This window comes from Silene latifolia, chromosome 10 (assembly GCF_048544455.1).
Source record: "Silene latifolia isolate original U9 population chromosome 10, ASM4854445v1, whole genome shotgun sequence".
NCBI classification, from domain to species: domain Eukaryota; kingdom Viridiplantae; phylum Streptophyta; class Magnoliopsida; order Caryophyllales; family Caryophyllaceae; genus Silene; species Silene latifolia.
In genome coordinates this window covers 105,412,122-105,434,061 of record NC_133535.1, presented here as the reverse complement: position 1 = coordinate 105,434,061, position 21,940 = coordinate 105,412,122, and the positions used below count along the sequence as shown (strand labels likewise).

Here is a 21,940-nt window from a genome sequence, read left to right as displayed (position 1 = left end):
ATATGTAGTTAGGTTAAGTAAGGTACAAGAAGTTGATAAAACCTACTAACCAAAGCCTTTTAATAGGCTTATAATGATGAGTCATGTCATTTCAATTGGATTGAGATGAACAACTACATACATGATCAAATTGGATTATAAGAATATGAGGTAGTAATCGGGTATTAACTATTCATATGTGATAATCACATTTGTCGTTCGAGTTTTTGCTTTAAAAACTCTTTTATTACTTTGTTACATCCAAATGGGTTGTAGAGACAATGATTGAACCCCATTAAAGTGAACGAGGATTAACATAGTATTCACCCATAGTCACTTGTATGAGGTGACGTCTCAAAGTGACTAGAGTGTGATGCGATTGATGGCAAGTTCAAGTGCCATAGAGTCATAAGAGATGACTAGTCGATCACATAGGCAGACTGTATGGGACACTCTGTCGGGCTTATGACCGCTTATAGAGTTCTGGCAATTTTTATAGCCTGGTCGTGGCGAGAGCTACTATGGTATTCTTATGAGTCAATTCTTTGACTAATGACTGTTCGCCTAAGATGGCACAGTTTCAGAGTGACTTTGATTTATGTTCGTCGACCTTCGTAATTGGGGTCTAATGGGCATGTTTTGGGTCATGATGAGCTGTGGCTAATCAAAGGGAAGAGTGCAATAGGAATTGTCCATCCCCGCCAGGGTTATCTTATATCTCAAGGCCACTCGGGGAGTAATGAACTGGAAATGCGTGGCCACGCTCGGAAGGTATCTATGGTAGATAACTCCGGTCAGACAGTTGTTCTCCAGATCGAGGAAACCACTCAAGATATGATCAAATGCAAGTACGACCTACAAGACGCCTTGCATTGAGTGGGAGATAGTAATAGGACAAGAGAATTGGTGACGCACACTTGTCGCGGACAAGTGGGAGATTGTTGGAGTATGTGTCCTCGACAATAATGCGATCACATGTTTAAATCTCATATTAAGAATACATAAGGGAATGTAACATTTTATTGTCAACTGATCCACATTAATCGGTAATGATTGGCTGACTAGAGTTTGACATTACTGTCGTGTGACGGTGGTGATCAGTTGATCCCTTAAGGTCATACCTCTAAGGAAACATTCTTAATTGACTAATTAATTAATTGTATGACGATACAAGTAAATTAATTCCTTAAAATTGAACAAATGTTTTTGTGAGTTATAATATGAATCTTATTGTAATTTGACTAAATAAGATTCGTGATAAGTAATTAAATTGTTTTATTACTTAAAGTTTATTTATTGTTTATGAAATAATTGAAATAAGAATGAATTATTTATTATAAATACAAGTAGTTGTGATTTATAATTATATGACCCATTTTAAGTAATAGTAATTGTGAATTACTAGTTAATTTTTATATGTGATTTATTTTGTTTATGTAATGATTTTTAATTTGTTAAAAATGCATTATTTAAACAACATGTCTAGTAACATGTCCAATATGTCACACAATACATATTAGCAAATTGACAAACTTAAAATGGACTCTTATAATGTTAAGGGTGCCGTGTAAATGAAGGAGAGGAGGCTGGTTGTGCTTAATTCTTTTGTTTAGTGGAAGACATCATGATTACCTACTAATCTTAGGCTTCCCTATCTACACTCTTGAGAAGAGAAAAATGCTAATGCATTGGGCACTCTACCCATGGCCTAAAAAACCGGTGGCCTCCTCTATACACACACAAGTAGTGTGTTTTGATCTTACACTAATTTATTCTCATATTATTCATTCACTTTGAATATTTGCTTATCTCTCTAAGTTTTTGTTGTTGAACAAAAATCATAAAAACTCACATAAAATATCTAATATTATTCAACAATACTAGAAGTAGTATATACATAATATTTGTAATTTTAAGGGAACAAATATTAATTCTAGTAATCAAATTAATATTTGTATTAAGAGTGATTTTCATCTTGGTACAATCCTTGAGGAGAGATTCTAAATTGAATCTTGTTCATCCATTTGGAAAGCTCAAGAACTATGTAAGGTAGGAGACCTTACTAGTGCCCTAATAGCCGAAAATACATTTGTAAAGGACCGATTTTCTTCACTCTTGTATTTTGTTTTGCATGCATAAGATCCTTAAGTTTTTATGACTAAAACTTTAAACTAAAATATGTGATATGTAAAATATGATTTCCTACACATATGATGTCCTTTGGTCATATGGGGAGCAGGTTAGGTACAGATTGTTGGATAGTACGCGGGAGACGGGACGAGCTTGATGAGTTATGTGATGAGTATCGCTAGTTAGAGGAGTATAGTAGCCATGAGTTGTATTTTATTCATTAGTTATGATTTGTAATCACTAAACTTGTTATTTATAATACATGTTCATTTATTGTATCTCCGATTCACCGCCTCGGGAAACCGAGAAGGTAACATCCCCCAATTACCTTGGCCGGGTAAGAAGGGGGTGTTACACTTAGTCTAACTAATTAACTTTCCCCCCATAAAATGATACTCCCTCCTATTCACTATATTCTTCCCTTTTCATTTTTGCACAATAAATAAGAAAGTGAATTTGGACCACACAAAACACACTACCCCACATGCCACTGAATTTGGACCACACAAATCAACCCAAAAAAGGAAATAGAGAAGAAAACTTGAATAACCGAATAAGGAAATAGGGAAGAAAAAACCCTGAATAGGAGGGAGTACTTCATTCAATAGTTTACTTTCAACAATATTTGACGGAGTCAAGTAGTAAAGGTAGATTGTGCACAAAAATTAAACTTGAGGGGTACGATGTGCACATTCTTAAATTTATGGGTACCACGTGAAAAAGGTCAAACCATATGGATACCATGGGAATTTTCCGAAATTAATATATTAACTCTTCTTTAATTTAAAGGGTAAAGTTGGTAATTCACCACTTTTTCTTAAATCTTCTTAATATAGAAAGGGGGCGATAAAAATGGGATGAAGGGAGTAATCATCTACAAGTTCTTGTTTATTAGATAATTTTTACTTTTTGTCATAAAGTTGACACATTTTCTCCATCACAAGTTTAAAACACGTCACAAATAAGAATTTGTGTTATTTTTACTTATGAATCTTAGGCTCTGTTTGGTAAAACTAACTGAAAAGGTAGCTGAAACCTGAAAAAGTAGCTGAAAACTGAAAAGTTAACTGAAACCTGAAAAGGTAACTAATAAGGTAGCTGAAAATTAGGAACTGATAAGGTAGCTGATTATATAAAAAGGTATTTGGCAAACTAACTGAAAAGGTAACTGATTTTGATGAAATGACGTAAAACGATATAATAATTATTTAATAGTATAAATTTAAGGGGTAAAAACGAAAAATCAAATCAAATCAGATACCTGAAATCTCAAAAGCTACTCTAGGTAGCATTTCATTTCAGGTAGCTTATTTGGTTAAATAAATAAACTACTTGCCAAACGCTTACAAAAAAATAAGGTATCTGAAATTTTGGTCAAATAAGCTAATTTGACGGAAGGTGCTACACATACACGAGGTGTATGAGATTTTTCATACACGACCAATGACATTGCGCCACGTGGCAAACTAGAGTTAATCATATGTAATTAATTAAAGGTTAGATTAGTAATTATACATATGTAGTTACGTTGCTAACCACATGTAGTTAACTATATTTATGGTAATTTTTTTATTCTTTTGTTTTACATATTTATTATTATTTTTATTTTATAATTATTATTAATAATTATTAATAGTTCGACTTTAAAATTCGACGCTAATTCGACTTTAAAACTTAATCAAAGTTAAAATTGATCAATCAATCGATCAAAGTTGGAATTAATCAAACTTAACCGTAATTACACTTTTCGTTTCAATCAATCAAAGTAAAAATTAATCAAACTTAACCCTAATTCCATTTTTCATTTCTATCAGAAATTTTAGGGTTTACTTAATAGACTTTAAACAAAATTTATCAAACTTAATCAAAGTAAAAATTGATCAATCAATCGATTAGGGTCTTACATAATTTAATAAATGAAACCCTTAATTTGTAATTACGTAACTCGAATTGAAAATGTGAGCAAAAAAAAAATTCTTGCTGTTGAGGTTTGATCATGGGTTAACGACTTAACGTTACAAGCGAGTTAATATTTGCAAAGCGACTAGTAACCAAGTAAGCAAAGGTATCAGCACATATATTTACTCATTATAATTCATTATAATTCTTATATTTACCCATTACAATTCGACTGATGATTATTTTTATCTTAGTAAAGATTTTAAAATTAATTGTTATCTTGTTATTATGAATAAATTTCGAATATTTTATCTTAGGAAAGATTTTGTAAAATCAAGCTACAAAACTATTACGTCATTATTTAAAATTCCGTTTTTATCTTAGGAAAGATTTTTTATTATTTAAAAACTTTATTATTTAAAAACTACCTCATTTGCAAACTGCCATTTTAAAATTTTAGATTCAATTTTTAAAATTTCTTTTTGTGAAACGATTTTATTTTGATTTTAGTTATATTATTTTGAAAATTATATATTATAGTTAAGATTTTTAGGGGAAGATCTCCATTATTTTTTTAGGAACAATAACTGTAAAAGATAATAAATTATTTTATAGAATTTAGAAAAGAATATCATTGAAAAAACAAAATAATAACACTATTTTTACTGAAAATCCCCAAATTCCAGTGATACTCCAAAAAAAGCTTAGAATAAAATAGTATTTGATTTGAATACGCCCTGGGAAAAAGAAAACAATGACTCAAGTAGTGAAGACGTTGTTATTCATCAATATGATAAGTTAATCCTAAAAAAATTATTAAACATGATCAATGAACTGATGAAGAGGTCGAATATGATTCAGCAATCTAATATGAAGAGGTCAAAAATAATTAACATTAATAATAATAATAATAATAATAATAATAATAATAATAATAATAATAATAATAATAATAATAATAATAATAATAATAATAATAATAATAATAATAATAATAATAATAATAATAATAATAATAATAATAATAATAATAATACAAAAAAAGTTAATAACAATAATATTAATAAATCACAATATGTAAAACAAAGGAAATTAAAAATGACCCCAAATATAGTTAACTACATGTGGTTAGCAAGTTAACTACATATGTGTAATTACTAATATAACCCTTAATTAACTACATATGATTAACTCTAGTTTGCCACATGACGCAATTTCATTGGTCGTGTATGAGATTTTCATACACCTCGTGTATGTGTAGCCTTTTTGTACTTGGACCAAATCAGGTACCTGAAATTAGAGCTGATCAAGTGCGGGGCGGCCCGTTTGGCCCAACCCGTTCAGCCCGCTAATATAGCGGGCTTGGACTAGAAAAAAAATTAAACGGGTAACGGACAAGAAAACTAGGCCCGCTAGAATAAATGGAATGGCTTGGACTAAACAAAATTGTCCATGGATGGCCCGCTAGGCCCGCTATTAAAAGTAACCCCATAAAAGTCCTCATACCCTCAATCCTCCGCCATTCTCTGCTCATTTTATTTATAATTTGTACACTCTAAACTAATTAGGTAGCGCAAATGAATATTATGTCTTACGTATAACTGGGAGATTGTCGGATTTACACTTGTCGTATAAAGATTCGCCGAGAATGGACATGCTAACGGGATTGTCGTATAAAAGATAGTATATTTCAAGTATTTACAAAAAAGTATATATAACCGCCATCAATGCCGCACAAAGACCACGAAAAGGCAAAAATGAAATTTGATGTTTACACCCAAAATCTAGTAAATCTATCTTTTGAAGATTAATATACTTTATTAGGGATCTACTTTTTCTATGGATCTACTTTTTCCTTTACTTTCTTCTATGGATCTACTTTTTCCTTCATAAAAATGAGGCTGTGGGATTAATTCATAAAAATGGAGAGAGTATATCAAAATTATTTTATTATATTTTCTTCAAATATTTTTCGTCAAAATTATTTTTTATGTTGAAGATCGTACAACTTTGGCCAAAATTATCAAAAATATTTCTAGACAAAATCCCCCTTACTACTAAGAGAATAAAAATTCTTAAAAAAAAATTCCTCCAAACTCCATCAACTTATATAAGAAAAGAAATAAGATTTTCCCATTAAGTTATTATCTTTAAGCTTGACTTTTTCATTAAATTCTAAATTATAATTATAATGTTTTAATAAAGGGGTATAAAATTATAAAATTCAAAATTACTAATTTTTCTTAAAAAATGACTTGATACTTATACAGTTATACGTACTGTATAAAACAATAAATTAAACTAATATTATTAGTTTCGTGAAAAAAATTCATTAAGAAAATTTAAGAAAAGTTATAAAATGAGATTATTAACTTTGTGATAAAAAAAAAAAAGATTTCATGACATACTCAATTTTTTTATTAGTTTTGCTGTTTAATTTTTTTCTCATATAAATATACAATGAAGTGAAATACGTAAATATAACGGTATACATTTTGAATGAATAAGTAATAAACTAAAAAGTAAAAACTCTATAAATACCGCGCATTATTACGCGGGACTAAAACATGTTGATTGAAGTGCGTCTACAATAAAGATCATACAACTTTGGCCAAAATTACGAAATACTAGGTAGTATCCCGCGCTTCGCGCGGCCTGTTTTAAAATTTTATTCTTTTAATTGAAGAAAAATAATATATTTCATATACGAACTTTAATATTTTTATTTAGAAATAAAAATAAATTAATTTTTCTCAAATTTAATTTTTTAGGTTTAACTTCAATGTTTTAAAATAAAATACATATAATTTTAATTATTAAAACTAATAAGTGATAATTAATTATGAATGATAAACGTTTTATAAATAAAAATACTCCCTCCTAGTCGCTTATTTCTTCCCTCTTTCATTTTCGAAGCTAGTCGGATTTTCTTGCCCCTTTCCATTTGATGGGGCATATTCTGCACCCGCTGACCGAGTCAACATATTGAGCAAGGTCAAAGATATCCACAGCAAGTCAACGTCTTAGACAGCCTAACCGACGCAACCTGTCGGCCTGTCACTTGGGTCTCGGCTGGGCAACTAGCCAGCCGGGAGACACATCCGCGTACTCACATCCAAGACCCCTCGGCATGGAGTCACAGGGCCCGCCGGCCTGCCAGGGGTCCCTCGGCCGAGGGTAGAACAGTCTTTCCACCTGCTAGCCACTTGGCCACTTGGCCACTACGTGACAAAAGGTGAAAGTTTATAAATACTCCTCAACCCTCATTGAGGAAAGGATCCGAAAATAATCAATTAAACACACTAATCTGGTATAAACTCCCTTATCTCTCTACAATATACTTGGTGCCAAGTAACACACAACTTAATCCCTTTTAAGTTTACTGACTTGAGCGTCGGAGTGAGTTCGCTCGGTACCAAGCCGAGCCCTCAGTTTGTTCATTGTTTCAGGAGAGGCCGAAAGGAAGAGTCAAGCAGAGTCATCATTCTACAAGCTTACGTGGTAACAAATCCTGCTCCGGAATTACACCCGGAACAATTGGCGCCGTCTGTGGGGAAGGATACTAGAAGCTAGTCAAATCCCTTACAAAAAAAAACAACACAAAACCCACCCAGCAAGCTAAGAAGATGTCAAAGCAACAAGAAGTAATTGTGAGCGACGAAACTGCATTCTATCAGGATGACACAGTCCATATTTCGAGATTGGCGAGTCCCCCACCGCCGAGTAATTCAACCGGCGTACGGGATGCCAATACTACCGGAACACCGCGCCTCGCCGCCAAGTCACCGTCATGGGACATGTGGTCGATGCAGCCAAATTGAAGCTATTCCTGGACCTGATGGGTAATACGCCGATCACCCCCGCCGCAACGACGGTGACGGCAGCACACCCGTAGGTGACCAGGGCCCATAAAGTGACCCCGAACAACTTGTCCGGGGCAATACAAGGAGCCATGCATACTAGGACGCCGGCGGGGCCCGTGCTGCCAGTGGCAGACCAAAGTCCTTCCCCCACTCGCGGGAGGACAGCGTCGCCGCGGCAACAACGAGGCCCGCCCCGAAGAAATGAAGAAAGAAGTCCGACTACCCAAAGTCAGACAACGAGAAGCCCTTCCCGCCACGAGGAGAGAAGCCGGACAAGGATTGCGAGGAGCCGATCGCCGCGTGTCATTCGACACATGGTCAGACAGCCCCTCAGTGCCTATGTCCTCGAAGTCTCCGTGCCGACCAAACTGAAGCTGCCGTCCCTATCATACAAAGGGGAAAGTGACCCAACCGACCACGCCGAGGCTTTCGAGTCTTACATGTCGGTATGGGAGCAGCCTGATGAGGTATGGTGCCGAGTCGTCCCAACAACCCTGCATGGGATGGCCCAGAGTTGGTACAAGGGGCTGCCTAATGGTTCGGTATACTGCTACGCCGACCTAAGGGATAACTTCATAGCCCAGTACGCCTGCAACAGGAGAAGGGCCGTGGAGACATCGGATCTCCTCACTATCCGACAGGGGGAGGACGAGTCTCTACGAAGCTATGTGAAGAGGTTCGACGCAAAAGCTCAGCAGATCCGTGAGCCGAACACCGAACCGGCGGCCTTCGACCGATGAAAGGCCTCCGAAAGGCGAGCTCAAAAATGAGCCGATCAAGTGCGAGGCCCTCAACCCGGACTCCGAGAAAGATGGCGGACCAAGCCGTAAAGGTGGAGGATTACCACAAGACTCGGGTAGGCCACGGTGAAGTGGGCACCAAGAAAGGAGGAGCCGCCGGGAGAATATCGATGAAGGTCGCCGTGACACGAATAGGTCACGGCCGAAAGATCTAACAGAAATGCAGAGCTCGGCGGGCGCGGGGAGTTCGGGACCATACACCCAGAAGCGGTACCACGGTCTCACCCCCTGGTCAAATCACCGGCCGAGGTCTTTGCCCTGAGCAAGAATGAAGGGCAGAAGTGGGCAAGACCCCCCAAGACGAGGGCGGAGGGCGACGCAAGCCAATTTTGCGATTACCACGGCCAGCCCGGCCATAAGACCGACGACTGTCGGCATCTGAAGAACGCCATCGAGGAGCTGATCCGAAAGGGGGCCCTCGGCAAGTACGTAGGCGGGGCCCCGAAACGAGCTCCGGCGGGGCGAACAGGAAATCAGTATTCCAGAGGATGGGAGTGATCCAGGTGGTTATCGGAGGAAACGAGAACGGAGGGTCGGCTAATGGGCACAAACGGCACCTGAATGAGCTTTACCATGCCATCAACTTTGTGCCCACCACAGCGATCCCCGCTTCCACCGTCCCCGATATAACCATCGGAAAGAAATACTACGAAGGAGTCGTAGCCCCGCACAGCGACCCGCTGGTGGTCCACCTGGACATATCCAACCACTTGGTTAAGAGGTGCCTAATTGATACAGGCGCCTACACGAACATCATGTTCAGGGAATGCTTCCTCAACCTCGGCCTGAAGATTGAGGACCTGAGCCCCTGCACCAACCCACTATACAGCTTCTCTGGGGCCGACCTGGTGCCCCTGGGGTCAATCAGGTTGCCGGTGATGTTCGGCGAGGCGGATGCGGCCAAGAACGTTTTATCTGAGTTCGTGGTCATTGATGGTTCGTCCGCCTACAATGTTCTGATAGGCCGGGTTACTCTGAGCGAGGCCGATGCTGTAATGTCCATCCGGGCCCTGACATTGATGTATGTCTCGGACCGGGGGGAGGCACAAAAGCTCGTCTTAAAAGACGAGAGGGACGAAATTGTCAATGTCCAAATATCTGCCAGAGGGTGCAACATGCAATCCCTCAAAGTGGCGAAGAAATCAGAGAAGGGGAAGAGCCCATCCTTACAACAGGAGGGTGATCCGATGAACACCAACAACGTCGGCATGGTCGAGGGAGCCGAGACCGAGCAAGTGGAAATTGACCCAGGACGCACCGTAACTGTCGGTGTCGGCCTGGAGTCAAAATTCAGAGCCGATCTCCTAGACCTGCTAAGGAAGAACAAAGACGTCTTCGCGTACTCAGCCGCCGAGATGCCAGGCGTGAGCCGAGAGGTGATCGTTCGCAAGCTGAACGTGCTCTCCAACGCTCGCCCTGTCAAGCAGAAGATGAGGAACTCCTCGGCCGAGAAAGATGAGGCCATCAAGGCCGAGGTAGACAAACTATTAGAGGCGGGCTTTATCATGCCTTGTACTTACCCTGAGTGGCTAGCAAATGTTGTAATGGTGAAAAAGTCATCAGGGGGGTGGAGGATGTGTGTTGATTTTACAAATCTTAATAAAGCATGCCCTAAAGATTGCTATCCCTTGCCTCGAATAGATAGCTTAATTGACGCAACGGCAGGCTACACGATGCTGGGGGAGACGCTATATCTATACATAGCAGTTACCTCGGCCACGGTGAGTGCCGTAATCGTCAGAGAAGAAGACAAGCAGCAACACCCAATCTACTTTGTCAGCCATACACTGCTACTCGCCGAGAGAAATTACCCACTGATTGAAAAAACAGCCTTTGCTGTCGTCGTTGCCGCAAGGAAACTGAAACCTTACTTCGACGCGCATCCTGTGACGGTCTTAACCGACCAACCATTGGAGAAAACATTGGAAAAATTTGAACAATCCGGCAGGCTCATCAAATGGGCAGTAGAACTATCCGGCTTCGACATTCAATACAGGCCGAGGCCCTCGATAAAGGGGCAGGCACTTGCAGACTTCCTGGCCGAGTGCACATACCAAGAAGAATCGCAGCCCGGCGTATGGGAAGTATATACCGACGGGTCCTCTACGGCAAACGACTCAGAGCCGCATCCTTATCATCGGCCCAAACGGGACGAGTTTGAGTATGCCTTGAAGTTTACCTTCTCGGCCTCAAACAACGAATCCGAATACGAGGCGGTGATAACTAGAGTCGAGCTAGCTAGAGCTGCCGGGGCGGAACACATTGTGTTGAAGACAGACTCACTATTGGTGACTAACCAAATCAGAGGAGAGTATGAGGCTCGAGACGATGGGATGGTAAGATACCTGGAAAGAGTAAAAGCTGACACTGCAAAATTGAAATCTTTCCAAATCCAATGCATCCCAGTGTCGAGAACAACCGAGCCGACGCTCTCTCAAACCGCGCAGTTCAACCATCAAGAATGTCAACCGAACCGTGCTGGAGGATATCAGGAATGCTAAAAGCATCACTGAGACCGTCGGCATGGTGGGCGACATAGAAGCCGAGACGACGTGGATGACTCCGATAATGAAATACAAACTAACAAAAGAGTTGCCGGAGGACCGCAGTCTCTCTCAGAAGATAAAGAGGATCGCCGCAAGATACTTGGTGTTCGAAGGAGAACTATACAGAAGGTCTGTGATAAGACCACTTTTGAAATGTGTCGGCCCAGCCGACGCGGAACTCATACTGACAGAGATTCACGAAGGAATCTGTGGACATCACATGGGGGCAAGAACGCTAGCCCACAAAGCTCTCCGAGCCGGCTACTTCTGGCCTACCATGCTTGAAGATTCCAGAACTAAGACCAAGAAGTGCAAGAATTGTCAGATGCATGCTCCGGTGATACATGCACCTTCCCGAGACTTGCGGCAAGATACTTAGCCCCTACCATTTGCACAGTGGGGGATGGATTTATTAGGGCCATTTCCGACGGCCTCTGGAGGAAGGAAGTACCTGATCGTCGCCGTTGATTACTTCACCAAATGGGTCGAAGTTGTCGCAGTACCTGCCAAAACCACGGCGGCCGTAAGAAAGGTGATTTGGAAGAACGTCATAACTCGTTTTGGGTTACCCCAAGTCATGGTATTTGACCACGGCCGAGAGTTTTGGAGTGACACGGTGATGAAGCGGCTAGAAGAACTCGGTATCAAGTTTGCATACTCCTCCGTCTCGCCACCCTCGAGCAACGGGCGGCGGAGGCGCTAATAAAACAATCCTAAACGGGCTGAAAAAGAAGGTTGAAGATCTAAAGGGAAGGTGGGGTGATGAACTACCGGTCGTCTGTGGTCCCTTAGAACCACGGAGAAAGAAGCAACGGGATACAGTCCATTCCACCTTGTCTATGGGTCTGAAGCCGTCCTACCAATTGAAGCATCGATGCCGACATTCAGAACGCAAACCTTTAACCCAGTCAAAAATGAGGAAGGCCTGAAAGCCTCCCTAGACCTGGTCGAAGAAAGTCGAGACACGGCACGGCTCAACTTAGCCGTTTACCAAAACAGAATGAGAAGAGCCTACAACCGAAGGGTCCACAAAAGGGACTTAAGAGTAGGAGATCTAGTCCTAAGAAAGTCGGCCGCCACCAATAAAGGAAACATCCATGGCAAAATGACGGCCAACTGGGAAGGACCCTACAAAGTGGTTGAAGAAATGAGGCCGGGTACATACCGGCTGACAGACATGGAGGGTGTGCCTCTAATGAGCCACTGGAACACCGACAACCTTAGAAAATACTTCGCATAGCGGCGGAGGTGTCCGAGACCGTTGTGGGCACCCCAACGCATGATTATATCTAATGAAAAGTGTTCCAAGTTTTCCATCAAAATGAAGAATCCCCCTCCATAATCCTACCAAAGTAGACGCCGCGGCCAAAGCCAGGCAGTCACTCCCGAAGTACAAAAGCGTATAAGCACTGTTGAGACGCAAATCGATCGCCCGGCCAATCCGGGGGTGGCAGAGGAAGCGATCAATATGTCTATAGATACGGAAAGCAGTCAAAAGGTAAACTCGGTTGCCTCGGCCAAAGCCGGGAGTGACGAGGGAAACGCGACTTGCCCACAGCAGTTGTTACTCGCCACAACGACCAACATGCTTAGGAACGTATAAGTACGGTTGAGAAACGCAAATCGGACGCTCGGCCTCACAAAGCCGAGAGTGAAAGAGGAAGCGATCAACACGTCTACAGATACGAACGCTGTCGCGCCGTAACCCTGATTGCCTCGGCCAGACCGAGAGTAACGGGGACACAACGACCGATACGCTAACATGTTCACAATGGCGGTTGGGAAGCGCAAATCTGACGCCTCGGCTAGGGCCGAGAGTGAAGGAGGAAGCGACCGACACGCCAACATGTTTAAAGACGTTTAAGTACAATTGAGATGTGCATCCTAACCGCCTCGGCCAGGCCGAAGGTAAAAACAAAAAGCACTCAATATGTTAAAAACGCAAGGAGACAACTCAGACGAAAATGAGATAAAGACCTCGGCCAAGCCAGAGGCAAAATAAACAAACTCTTATTAAAAATGTTCACAGGTAATACAAGAAAGAAGTCGACGGCCGTCCCCATAAGGATAGCCTAAACACTACCTACCAAAGTTCAACAAAAAAAGGAAAGGTACAAAGAAAAGGTTACAGACATGAGAATTGAAAGCGCCAAAAAGATGGCGGGGAGGAAAGGCTCAATAGTTGGCCCCGAACAGTGAAATCGTCGAAGGGCCGGGTGAATCCGGTGACGACCGCCCGTCTCCCTATGCTGTTTACGCTCGCCATCGGCAGCGATGCGGCATCACCATCGATGGGCAACTCGAAGCCGACTTGGCGGCTTCAGTGCCTTTGCCCTCTCGGCTTCCTCCCGGCCGCCTTCACCTTTTCAAAGCATGGGCCGCCTTCTCGCACCTCCTCAACGGCCTTCTTAGCCTCTGCCTCCTCATGACCTTTGCCTCAGCGCCGCCTTATCATCAAGCGGTGGTCAAATTTTTGCCACGGGAAGGAGCCGTCGGGAAAGAGCTCTCGATTACTTCCCTGGTAGCTTCTTCGGCCTGGTCCCGTATTGGGCGCACATGTTAGGGATGACGTCAGTTTGGAGCGTCTCAATGTCCTTCTCCCTCTGGTCGAGGATGGCCCTCGTGTTCCGATGCGCCTTCGACTGAGCCATATACAGAGACTTCCATTCTTCCCTCTTCTTAACAGCAAAGTCGAAAGCAGGCTGAAGCTTGTCCCGCTCCTCCCGCAGCTTAGCGGCGTCAGCCTCCGCAGCCTCAACCTTGGCCCTCTCGGCTAGGACCGCCTTCTCAGCATCCTCCCTGAGCTTTCGCTCAGCGAGGAAATCATTTTCGGCGGCCTGGAAGTCCTTCTTCGCCTTCTCGGCCTCTTGCTTAGAAGCATCAAGCTCAAGCCTAAGCCGTTCAAGCGCAGGAGCCGCCTCAGCCATGAGCTTCTCTTGCTCCATAATGTGAGCACCGGCTATTTCATTCCACTTCGCCAGCTTCCTGCACAATCTTGTGCCCTCCGTCACAATCTGAGCGGCGGAAATCTTCAGGGACGAGGAGTCGACGGTGATATTCTGATTGCCCGTCTGCACTGGCCGCTTCCCCAATTGCCGTTCAGTGGGACCGGCAGCCGATGGCGGTTGATCTACAAAAAATTCGGACAAAGCATCCATGTCAACATTCATTGACATGCCAGAGAGCCTGTCATCAAGAACGCCTAATGAACCAGCTAAATCTGAGCCACAGGTTAGATCTGTACCAGGCTTGGCCTTCTTGGTTGGAGGACCCATTTCTTTACCTAGCCTCCTCGGTAGCGGCAGAAGCAGACGCATCGTCTCTTTTCTCTTACGTAAAAGAGGAGATTCCTCCGCAACGGTGACCTCCTGTTCGACATCAACAACGACCACCACCTTCTCCTTTTGACTGCGCAGGGATTAAAGGTTGAAGAAGAAGTTGACGCCGTCGCCGCCGTAGACGTTGCTCTTGGCTTTCGGCGCGGCACGTTACCGGCAATCTTCCTCGAGCCGCCCCGCATCCAAAACCTTCAACTCGCTGCTCCATGAGTTCGTTTGGGGCGGTCTGCGATCACGTGTCGCGGCCTTAGGATGCAACTCAACAACTCTCCTGTTCTTGTCAAGTCCCAACCTCTCGAGGACGTCACGACGATTTCGGGCCAAAGCGGTGCAAAGGAAACGGAGCAAGAGTTAAGTAAAAGAAATAAATCAAAGTTCAAAAAAAGAAACATTAAAAAAGAGAGATGGGCCTCACACCGACCCCACTCACCGTGTTCGAGGGCCGGTATGAGGCCGACGTGGCGAGCGGCTCATCCGAAGAATGATCTGCGTCGGGGCATCCATCCCTTCGGCGTCCCATCCTTCTCGGCCTCAAACAACTTCATTGCCCGCCTTTCGTCCTCATTGAGATAGACCTTCAAGGCGTCCATCTTAAGCTTATTCCGGGAGACATATTTCTCACGCTCCCCTCGACTCTCACACCGCAAATTGACACGGTCTTTGGAAGGACCGGGCGATGGATAATCCTTCGGAACCTCGACGTATACCCACCGCCCCTTCCAGTCCTTGCAAGAAGTAAGCTTAGAGACGGTGATATAACCCGGCTCGAACAGTATGCTATACCACCCGTGCCACCCACGACATTTCGTCGAAGGTGGTGAAGCCGCGAAAGAGGTTAACCGTTGGGACCTCCCCTTTGAAAAGACACAACCATACAAAACCAACAATCGTCCTGATGGCCAACGGATGCAGTTGGGCCACGGCGACGTTCATGGCTTTAATAATGGCAACAACGTACTCATTCAGAGGAAACCGGAGCCCATACTCCAGGTGTCTGATGTATACGCCGATACAACCCGAGGGAGGGCAACAGACGGCCTGACCCTCTTTAGGAATAACAATCTTATACTCCCTGCCGAAGGAGAAATGATGTTCAAAAAGTTCAGAACCAGAACAACTGGCGAACTTGTTTGTCCAAGCACGATCAGAACCGATCTTACAGGCGTCGCCGTGATCCAAGAGATGCGGCCTCTCCTCATCAGAATGAGCCCTTTCCTCATCATCACCATCATCATCAACATCATCACCATCATCCTCGAAATCTTCCAAATATTTTGGATCAATCTCAGGAGAAAGCGGCTTGGGACCCCCAACGGTTAACGGGGTGACAACCAGTGCCTCCTCTTCATCAGGACGCGACGGGGAGCCCCCCGGCGCAGAAGAACTAGGTCCAGCATCAGCAGAAGACATGACAACAAATACTTAACAAATAAAAGTTGAAAAATTTGTTTGTTTACCTTGGAAAAGTGTTACGCCGAGTAGCGCTTTGAAGACTAGAGAGAAGTTTCGTCAAAGAAGGCTAGAGAGAAGAAATTTTTTCGAGAAAGTGAATTTTTGGCGGCCAAAATCAGGGGCTAACTACTCTATTTATAGAGCAAAGCCCATAAAATGGACCAATCAGGGCAAAGCCCATGAAGCGTCAACCAATCAACGCCGAGCCACGTGTCAAGCATGCAGCCATGGAATGTCAATCGACAAACAGTTACAAAACTTCTTCAACACGCTCCTTGACAGAATGCCAATCGACGTATCTTCTTCAACACGATCCTTGGTATCTACTTGCCAAACGGCCCCATTGTTCAACCGAGCTTGGCAAAGACGGGTGGGGCAATCAAAAGCACACGGCACTCACAACCTCGGTCTCGGCCATCGCCATTTTCTTTTCCACATTTGATGCCCCTTTACACATCCATGTGGAGGGGGGATACGGTACGGCCTGAGCAGAACCAAGCCGAGGAAGAAGAAGCCGGGGAAGAAATTTTTACTTACGCAGAATACGCTCAACACTCATCGAAGGTCCATACCACGGCATAGACTACGCTGGGGGCAAATTGATGGGGCATATTCTCGCACCACGACCGAGTCAACATATTGAGCAAGGTCAAAGATATCCACAGCAAGTCAACGTCTTAGACAGCCTAACCGACGCAGCCTGTCGGCCTGTCACTTGGGTCTCGGCTGGGCAACTAGCCAGCCGGGAGACACATCCGCGTACTCACATCCAAGACCCCTCGGCATGGAGTCAACAGGGCCCGTCGGCCTGCCAGGGGTCCCTCGGCCGAGGGTAGAACAGTCTTTCCACCTGCTAGCCACTTGGCCACTACGTGACAAAAGGTGAAAGTCTATAAATACTCCTCAACCCTCATTGAGGAAAGGATCCGAAAATAATCAATTAAACACACTAATCTGGTATAAACTCCCTTATCTCTCTACAATATACTTGGTGCCAAGTAACACACAACTTAATCCCTTTTAAGTTTACTGACTTGAGCGTCGGAGTGAGTTCGCTCGGTACCAAGCCGAGCCCTCAGTTTGTTCATTGTTTCAGGAGAGGCCGAAAGGAAGAGTCAAGCAGAGTCATCATTCTACAAGCTTACGTGGTAACAAATCCTGCTCCGGAATTACACCCGGAACACCATTTTTAGTAAGTTTTTTAGTTGTGAAATTACCATATTGTCCTTGTCTATTTTTTTCATTTTACAAAAATTGCCATTTATTAGTGAACCTAATTAGACTTGAATAACGCAACGATGAACATTGAGTTCTCACATTATATTATTTAACGGTACATTATGTCTCGAACCAGTTAATATTTGTTCAAAATGATGTGAATATAATTTTATGTGATTTTTTTTTATGTATAACGTGAGATATTTATATATCAAACATATAGCGTCCAAACTCAACTTATTCAATTCTTTTGATTGTGTGCTGCAAGTGCTATGTGTCAAACACATCTATAAGAAATTTACACCTTTTGCTTTACAAACAACTATCAATTATATTAATTTTATACAATGATGTTTAATAAATTACCTGTAAATAAAATAGGTTGAACTTTCTCAAATATTTTTTTTTTGAGGTTTAACTTCAAAGTATTTAAAAGCATATAAAATATTTAACTAAAAGTAATATTTAGTTAATCGTAACCAATATTTTATACTTGACGCATACATATTTAATTGAAGATATTAAAGAAAAATGTAACGTGTTTTCTACTTTTTCATGGCGTTTATAATACTATATTACTTAATAATCATTACTTTTTTTTTGATTATTTAAATGTACTCGCGATCAATGCGTTACTGTGTACATACATACTCCTTATCACACTATTTAAACCTATCAAAATTTTACATGTATTCAATTTCTCGCAATATAATTTTTTTTATTCTCACACTATAAAAACTTATCTCTTAGTAGTAGTTTTCTTTAAGTTCTATTTTTAATAAATACAATGACTCTTCCAAATATATTTTTCTTACCGGATTTAATGGTCTAAATTTTATAATTTTCTCAAAATATTTTTTTACGTAAATGTAAAATATCAAAATATTTCAATATATATAATCAAAATTATACTCAATTGAAAGCATTTTTCGCAATGAACGTAATTATTTACATTTTAGATATTTTATCAAAAAATTTTTTTACTAAATTTAGAGTCAAATTACTCTAATTTTTTTTATGTAATTTTATAATAAATTTATTAAACTATAATTATTATTTTGCTGAGATTTATACAGCATTTATTATGCTCATATTAAATGATTAGCTGTAATTAATTCTTGTCATTAATGCTGTATAGGACACGTGGCGCATCCACAGCGTTTCAACCCAGTTTTATATATATATATATATATATATATATATATATATATATATATATATATATATATATATATATATAAGATGTTGAAGAAACGTTCTATTCGATTAAGTATCAAGAATGTCAGTTCATATATTCTAGGCTATCAACAACGGCCTATTAGCTCAGTTAGTTAGAGCGTCGTGCTAATAACGCGAAGGTCGCAGGTTCGAGACCTGCATAGGCCATGAATTTTTATTTATTATTTTTTAACTTTTCCAGAAGAAAAATGCCATAATTACCTCTTTCCTGTACAATGGCCTTGCCAGTGCACATCATCCTCTTCTAATTCATTCCAACGTACGACATTTTCGAGGTCGACTCCTTGCACATACATATATAGATTGGATTTCGTCGTGGTAAATTCAAGTTATGAACCTTAGCTGCCACTCTCTCAGCTTGTGCTTTATGCTTCTCTATTAAAATTATTGAACGATTTTAACGTCAAGATCTGCACTGCCAGTCCTGCCCTTTTGCTTTATCACCAATAATAAACATGTACTCCGTATTCCGTATTAATCAACACATACAAATAGGAGAAAAGGAAACCGAAAGAAAATAAGACAAAGGCTGCATGAATAAAATGGTTAGTCATTCGTTCCTCTATACTTTCGACAAGCAAAAAACCGAGTAGGACAGTCTTTTGGTAAGAAGTTGTAACCCGGATATGTGGATCATTGTAATTTGTAAACTTGACAACTATGAAACCTGAACCTTGTTTTGAACTTATAATATTAATGGGGCACCGCCGCACCCTGAACCCCTGAAACTTAAAACATCTAACCGTAGCTTATTGTAGTGTGGTCTAACAAAAAACTTCTGAACATTATCTGATGAAATTGGATTGTGCTGTCTCTCAATAAATTACAGTGGTTCGATACTGACCCTTTTATCCAATTCGTTCAAGCTCACTGCTATTTTGTCAGAACAGCAACTCATCCGAATCTGTGACGATATGGTAATATTTAGTAAATAATATAATACCTTAGTTTGTATATTCCTAATATTAGTTTTCCTAATATGATAGATTTACCTTGATGAGCAAGCCAATGTAATGTATATATAGGACGTATGTTGTATATTGATTCATTGAATAATAAGAAATCTTTCCCATAACAAGTTTTACATGGTACCAGAGACCTAGGTTTTAACAAAGACAATGACTAAAACCGACGGCACGAAAACTGGTGACGATAACAAGAAGAAAACGATGGCAATCCCACAGACATCACCATTGTTCCCTCACCCCTCAGATGGGACTAGCATCATGGTCACGCAGGTCGTTTTCAAGGGAGAAGATTACGACAATTGGGCCGATGCAGTTCGAATGGGTTTTGAGGCAAAGAACAAGCTGGCTTTTCTTGAAGGAAAAATAGAAGAACCAGTTGTGCCCGAAGGAGCGGAGGAGACGCTTGAGCATGTAGCCTGGGGTCAATGCACGGCCACAGTCAAGATGTGGTTGAGAAACGTGATTGACCCAACGCTACAAGTAGCATCGCCTTCTCGGGTACAGTAGCAGAGATTTGGAACGAGTTAAAAGATAGGTATGCTGCGGGAAACGCGCCAAGAGTCCATCAACTAAAATCAGAATTGAATGAATTAAAGCAGGGGAAGAAGAGCGTTGTTGAATATTACACCAAACTGAAAGCCGTTTGGGATGAATTGGCTAGCTACAGCCGTGTACCTCATTGCACTTGTGGTGCAATTAAATAAATTCTAAAGGAAAAAGAGGAAGAGAAGATTCATCAATTTCTGATGGGTCTAGATGACAATATGTATGATGGTCTACGCACCAACTTGCTAATGGAGGAACCGATGCCAAGCTTGAGTCGTATTTATGGAATAGTGTTGAGAGAAGAAAGGCACTAAGCAGTTGTGCGCTCAAAGGAAGAAAAAGGGGAAGAAACCAGTGCATATGCTTCCCGGAGAGGACGACCCAATCGTCGAGAAGGAAAGCAGAAGATACACGAAGGTGATGAAGAAGAAGAAGATGGATGCACTTACTGTGGCAAGTGGGGACACGAGGAGGACGATTGTTGGCGCAAACACGGACTCCCACCTCACATTGCTGCGAGAGGAAGAGGACGAGGAAGAAATATGCGCGGCAGAGGGTATGGTCGAGGAGAAGGCTCGGGCCCTACGTTTTGAGTCGGGATTACCGTTGAATTTTTGGGGCGATTGTGTGTTAGCTGCGGTTTACCTTATCAATAGAACACCCACTCCACTTTTAAATGGAAAAACACCCTATGAATTTTTGCATAAACAGGCTCCACGTTTGGGACACCTGAAAGTGTTCGGTTGCTTGTGTTATGCATATAATATGGGTCGGACTAAAGACAAGTTTGGAGAATGGGGGAGACGATGTGCTTTTCTTGGATATCCCGCTAGCAAGAAAGGTTGGCGTGTATACGACTTAGAGAAGCGTGAGTGTTTCACATCAAGGGATGTTAAATTCATTGAGCATATATATCCTTTTCGAGAGGAAGAGGGAGTTTCTAGGCAATTGAGTGAAAATGACGGCTGGAATACTACTCACCAGTCATCATTTATCGATGAAGAAAGTGTTGAAATGAGTCATCAGCAGGAAGAAAATGAGAGGGTGATTGATCAGCCATTAAACACGGGAAGCCGAGAGGGAGGAGACAGGGAGGACGAGGCACCCGAGACAGGGCCAAAATCACCACAGGATGAAGTTCAGATGGGAAGGGGAGCCCGAGAAAGGTTTGAGCCGGTTTGGAAGAAGGATTATCACTGCACTTCAGCGATAGTAAACACTGGCGGCACCAATCCACAACAATCGGACTCTTCTAAGAAAGGTACGCGTTACCCATTATTAGATAGTGTTGCTTGTAATGCTTACTCTGTTGTGCACAAACAATTCTTGGCTAACATTGCAGCAGTCCGAGAGCCACAACATTATGGAGAAGCGTCAAAAGATCCGAAATGGAGGGAAGCAATGCGCCAAGAAATTCGTGCACTGGAAGCGAATAAAACGTGGGATATTGTGCCATTACCACCTGGAAAACGACCCATCGTGTGTAAGTGGGTCTATAAGATTAAGCACAAGGCGGATGGGAGTATTGAGCGATATAAGGCTCGCTTGGTGGCACAAGGCTTTACCCAAGTTGAGGGGATTGACTTTCATGAAACGTTTGCCCCGGTCGCAAAGATGGTAAGTGTACGTTGTTTACTCACTGTTGCGCTTCATAAAAATTGGTTGATTTCGCAATTGGATGTAAATAATGCCTTTTTACACGGAGATTTACATGAGGAAGTATACATGAAATTGCCACCGGGAGTTGAGGTAAGTAGTGGCAGTAAAGTATGTCGATTGTTGAAATCCATTTACGGTCTCAAACAAGCATCAAGAATGTGGTTTACTAAACTCGCAGAGGAATTAAAGCAATATGGTTTTGAACAGTCATTGGCCGATTACTCTTTATTCACATACAACAAAGGGGGAGCGTATCTAGCTGTGTTGGTGTATGTGGATGACATGATTTTAGTCGGAGATTCG

At 41.8% G+C, this 21,940-nt stretch overlaps 1 non-coding gene across 1 annotated transcript; it reads left to right on the top strand.

Annotated features, from left to right (window-relative positions):
• The first annotated feature begins 18,537 nt into the window (after nt 1–18,537).
• TRNAI-AAU (transfer RNA isoleucine (anticodon AAU)) lies at nt 18,538–18,611 on the top strand. The gene has a single exon. It is a non-coding gene; the product is annotated as a tRNA-Ile (tRNA).
• The last annotated feature ends 3,329 nt before the right edge of the window (nt 18,612–21,940 follow it).